At 29.7% G+C, this 5,696-nt stretch overlaps 2 pseudogenes across 2 annotated transcripts; both read left to right on the top strand.

The window, feature by feature from the left end:
- Positions 1-1,308: 1,308 nt before the first annotated feature.
- On the top strand, positions 1,309-3,281 carry LOC149879168 (uncharacterized; annotated as a pseudogene). The gene is made up of 4 exons (XR_016446868.1): positions 1,309-1,563; positions 1,661-2,542; positions 2,796-3,076; positions 3,199-3,281. The product of XR_016446868.1 is annotated as an uncharacterized LOC149879168 (transcript).
- Positions 3,282-3,826: 545 nt separating this feature from the next.
- LOC149879169 (uncharacterized) lies at positions 3,827-4,520 on the top strand (annotated as a pseudogene). The gene is made up of 2 exons (XR_016446869.1): positions 3,827-3,955; positions 4,117-4,520. The product of XR_016446869.1 is annotated as an uncharacterized LOC149879169 (transcript).
- Positions 4,521-5,696: the final 1,176 nt, after the last annotated feature.

Consider the following 5,696-nt stretch of genomic DNA (forward strand, 5'->3'; position numbering starts at 1 on the left):
GCTTTAAACGCTTGCTTGTAAACTCACTCGCAGGTCGACGAATTTTTTTTCAGATTTCTAAAAAATTCACCACACTTCGAACACTATTGTATCTTTTGCAAACAAGCATCGCCTTTTTCTTAATAAAAATTTCTTCCGTTGTCAAAAATGTCTTTTCAAGATTTTCGAGTGTCACTCTTTGCAGAACGGATTCGCTCGTGGTTTTACCTGCTTCTAACAGTGCGCAAAAATCGCTTTTTCTGAAAATTAGCATGTAGTGGTCGAAAATCTGTTTAAAGGAGATCAATGAATAGGCCTGCATGATGTTTTTGATCTCAGCCCATCTTTGATTCGACTTCTAAGGGAATTGATTTTGATGGGTGAAGAATTATATTTTTGATGATCAAATCTTTGACGATCAAAATTTTGTTCGCCGAAATAATGTCAAGTTGAAACAAAGGAGCGACAGTTGCTTGAATGTAGCTGTCGCTGCATGGATTGTTAACAACCTTGTTGACACTATCGATTATGTAGCAAGTAGCTTCGGTCAAGTTGGGATAACCAAATATCTTGAACGCAAATGAACGAATAGGTAATTCTTGATTAAAAATAAGAAAAATGTGGCTGTTCAAAGCCATTAGCCTTTGTGATATTTTCCAATTGAAACGGGACACTCAAACACGAAAATGTTTAATAGGAAAAAAATAAGAAGATTTGAACAAAGAGCTGTTTATTCTCGCTTTACTTTATTACATATTAATTATATTGGAAGAGTGTTTCGAAGAAAATTATGATCGCATTCGGCAACGTGCTCAAGGTTCTTTTTATGTCTTCAGAAGCGGTGTGGAGTGTTTTGTTTCCTATTTATCGTAAGATTTTGAACCGTGAATTGAAAAGTCTCAGTCTTAAAAAATGTCGATTTGAAAAACGTAAATCAACCCTAGATCAAAATGGTGAGAGTTTACTAAGAGGAAAATCCCGAAGCGGATTTGTTTTTCAACATTACGATGAGAAAAGTTTATCAGATAACGTTTATGCAAGGAAGAAAACCAGGATTAAAAGAAGTTTGTGCGGGTGACAACGTCTTGAAAAAAGCCTTTTTCGAATAACATTTGAAATTGATGACTTTGTTCTCGGATCATGTTGTTGTCAATCATTGACACTGGAATAGAAAAATCATCGGTCTTGATAACATGGTCTCATAACAGTGATGATCGGGACGGAGTGCTAATCAATATTCCAAAAAATGCACGGTGATTCAATACTTATTAAAACTTGGGATTTTATTATGCGCATGCGTTAGCTGCAAATATATAAATATCATTATTTTAATTAAAAGTGTTAAGCTTTCATTTTACTGTGCTCACTAGTTTGCCCGTTTGCTTATGTTTTTTTGTTGTTGTTAAGCTTGATCTTGTAAATAAAGCAAAACCGATCACAAATGAACTTGATTGAGTATTGTAATTATTAGAATTTGAAGTAGTAAAGTTGCTTTGTTGGGATCAACAAAGCTTTGTTTTTAGCGAAATTAACACATTTTATTCATTTATATTTTAGAAGAACTGAAATTTTTGTAAGATTTTGGTAAGTTAAAAACAATACTCCTTCTTTTTATCTTTTCAAAAAAAAAATCCCTATTACCAGTCATTTTTTTATAAGAAAGTATAGTGTTTTTGAATAGGGAAAGTTTCACGAAAAAAACTCCGTAAAATATGGCGAGTAATCACCAACAAAAACTTTCCAGAGTATGTAGAATATGTGGAAACCTTTTAGGAAAAGACAGTTTAAAAACTGACAGTAAAATAGGTCGAATTTATAAAGCTTTAGGAATAAATGTATCAGAAGATTCTCACTGTAGTCATCCAGAGAAAATGTGCATGAAGTGTTATACTTCTCTTAGAAACATCGAAAATAGAGGCAGTAAAGTTTTCAAAGCTCCAAAAATTTGGGTAAAATGTCCAACAGTTGAATGCAAATGTATTTTTGGTATTCCTGGTCCAAAACCTCTATCTAATGTTGGGCAACCAGGAAAGGGTAAAAAATTGACAAAATTTCATATAAAATCATTTCTTGATTCATTGCCTATACAAGAAGATAAAGAAATTTTAACAGAACTAAACCATGAACTAAATCCACATACAGTTTTATGCATTTGTAAGATTTGTGGGGAAGTTATGAATCAGCCTGTCATGCTAAAGAACTGTCAACAATCATTCTATAGCTTGTGCATTTTATCAAATGTTAAAGATAAATTAGAAAATCAAATTGTCCATTATGTAAAACTAACTTTTTGAAAGACAAAAATTTTGAAAATCATGGCTGCAGAAAAACTTTTAAAACAAACTTTTTGAAAGACAAAAATTTTGAAAATCATGGCTGCAGAAAAATATCAAATAGCACCATAGATGAAAACGACCAATTAGTTAGTATAAACAGTTTTTACCAAATCACTGACACAAGTGAAATCCCACGAGAAGCCAATGATGCTGTTTTACATATCATTAAAAAAAAGTTGAATCAGTCCAGAACATCTACAATAGATTTTTCATCAGGTGGGCCTAGGGTAAGAAATATGTTTTTACTTTATAGCAAGTTAAATAGTGTTTACTTTTCTATTATGCTAGATATAATTATAATTATTAGAATTGTAGTAGTATTTAAACTTTATTACATCATTTTAATGCAATCTATATTTTAAGCAAGAGTAAACTAGTTTGATTTAGTTTTTTTAATATTAAATATAACTTATAAAAAAAATATATATATAAAATATTATTTTATTTTCTATTTGAAGTAAAGTTTTGTTTAATTTACAGCCACTTTGTTTTGTTTTTGCTCCCAAAGCTAATAAAGATAGCGCAAACTGTAGTAACAGCACTCTAAGAAAAGGAATTATATAATTCAACCATACAGCTGGTAGTTCTAAGGACTCTAAAATCTGTCAAACAGCTGTAATGTTAAAGTCATATGATAATGATGAAGCAAATAAAATTTTAAATAAAGCCAATATTGGAAGAGTGGATTTAAATGCAGAAGAAATGTTTGCTTTAAAAGCTGATATGGATATTCCTTGGAATAAATTGAAAACTATGGCTGGGTAAATATAAATATGGAACTTAAAATACTTTTTGTAATTTCGTTTTTTATTTGAGGACTTGTAGTTCATTTTTACAATTTTTTATAATTGCAAAACATATTGCTTGTATATTATTATTCTAGGTGGTTAAATTCGAAAAATATTAAAACTGCTCCAAACAACATACAAAGAGTTGTTGCAAAGGAATGGGCTGGAAATGATTTAGTTGTTTTAGATGGACCATTTACATTTCAAAGTGAGAATGATAATGATGTTGTTGAAATTAAACTAGCTCCTTGGGCATATATCAATGACCAACCTCAAAATATAGAAAACCTACTAAATCTTATGGAAAAGTAATAACTCATTAATTTGAGATATTTTTAATAAACACTTAAATTTATAAATTACTAGAAAAATAAAAGTTAATCTTTATACTAATTTGTATAAAATAAGTATGTATATATATATATATGTGTGTGTGTGTGTGTGTGTGTGTGTGTGTGTGTGTGTGTGTGTGTGTGTGTGTGTGTGTGTGTGTGTGTGTGTGTGTGTGTGTGTGTGTGTGTGTGTGTGTGTATAAAATAACCTGTTTTATTATATATAATAAAAAAGTGTATTGCATAAAATAATATATTTAAAGCTCAATGCTAACAATGCCTTGATTTATGAATTGATTTGAATTTTTTTGATATTTTTATTTATAGCATCAACTATTGCTTGAGTTGTGCAATTCGATTCCAAAGCTAGTTGTAGACCTTGGATTTGTAGATACTGGTGTTCACTTACAATCTATTGATGTGAGCCAGAAATTTAAAAAGTTATTTTCATATTATTCTAAGTGTCATAATATTATGAATAGTTCACACTATTTCAAAGATAATAATATTCAGGAGCTTGGTAAATATATAACTAACTTTTTCGATTTTACTCTTGTAAATATTTCTCTTGATTGTAAATTATAATACCTAAACTACCTCTTGTTACTTTTACAGTATGATATTATTGAGTATTATTTTTCTTTATGTATTGTATAACGAAAAATCTCGTCAATTGTTTAGATTTAGCAATCAAAAAACTCATGAAATTTTATTGATTTACATGGCCAGATGCTTCTGTAACACCTAAAATGCATTTACTTGAAAACCATGTATATCAGTTTATTGAAAAATGGAGATTAGGAATTGGTGTGTATGGTGAACAAGGTGATGAAAGTTTACACGCCGAATTCAACTATCTTAATAGATTATTCTGGCATATGAAGGGTTGTAGTCGGCTAGAAAGCACTGTTAAAGAACATTTTTTAAGAAATCATCCTAAAGCAAAAGATATAAAGCCAATTGTAAAAAAAAGAAAAATGAGTTTATAAAATTTTACATATATTTTTGTAAAAGAATTTTAAAATTAGTTGAAAATTTGTTATAAATTTTAAAAGTTTAAAAGAAAAACAAAATCCTAATTTAAATTTCATTTTCAAATTGACCTTAATGATTTTAACCCTTAAGCATAAATAAGCTAACCTTACATTTTTTTTAGTCAAAAAAATAAAATAATTTTTGCTCAACGTTATATAAATTATCTCGATTTAAAAAAATGACTGGTGAAATTGATTAACATAAAATTTTTCCTTAAAGTATCGAGAATAAGAATATGTTTTAGTTTTTATCCAAAAAATTTTCAGTCGCAAGATATTCTTTAAATAATTGAGGGGATGCTGTTTTTTTTTCACCTAAAAACTTAATTATTTTAAACAAAAAAATCTCTTACTTTACGACTTATTATTATTATTTTTTTAAATTTAATAAAGAGGTTATCAATTATATAATTTAAAAACTTTTTATTTTTTTGATTGCGAAGACTAAATAGACATTTAGAAAGGAAATCAATCACTAAAGTTTTTAGTTTTTACGGAAAAACTGCTCCGCCATTTTTTTAAATTTTTTATATGGTGTAATTTAATGCGCATGCTCACAATAACATCCTACGCTTAAATCACCGTGAATGAACGTTTACGCTCATAAATGGTGGTTCGATAACCAAGTTTTGAGACTGAGCTTTTCGTTTAGGAAATGCTTCAGTTTTTTAAATGACGAAATCAATGAAATGAATACAGAAGAAGAAAACAATCCAGAAAAGAAAAAATAACACGACGTAACGCGATATTGTTTGTTGGAATAAAAACTGTTTACCATCGCCAAGAGTACTTCCAAATCGCCATTTGCACTTTCGGCAAGACCGTGAAAGTCATTATGAGTTTTAAAATTCTCGATCAATCTTTGGATTTTGCCACTTCCATGCTTAGCGAAGAACTGCGTAAAGAGGTTAAAGAAAACATGGTTCCGTTCTCGAAAAAAGAAAAGTTGTTTCCGAAGGTTTCAATCGCATCGAAGAGCTGAGCGCATTGATTAACAAAAAACTGTTCTTACTTACAACGAAATTAACAGCGAGGGCTTTGACAGCGTGTACAAAAAATCTTTTTGCCAACAACTATTTGAGGAGAAGAAAATCAAAAGAAAAGGGAATGGAAAAAATTTCACTCGTACACAAAAACGTGTAATAAAAGTGGAAACTATTGAAACCGAAAGCGTTCAGACCTCTCAAAAATATACGCCGCCATGGACGGGGTGAGCAAGAGTGTTTT

The sequence above is a fragment of the Hydra viridissima genome, unplaced genomic scaffold (genome assembly GCF_058129835.1).
Source record: "Hydra viridissima isolate aposymbiotic clone 2 unplaced genomic scaffold, HvirCarnegie_v1 scaffold_14, whole genome shotgun sequence".
Taxonomy (NCBI): domain Eukaryota; kingdom Metazoa; phylum Cnidaria; class Hydrozoa; order Anthoathecata; family Hydridae; genus Hydra; species Hydra viridissima.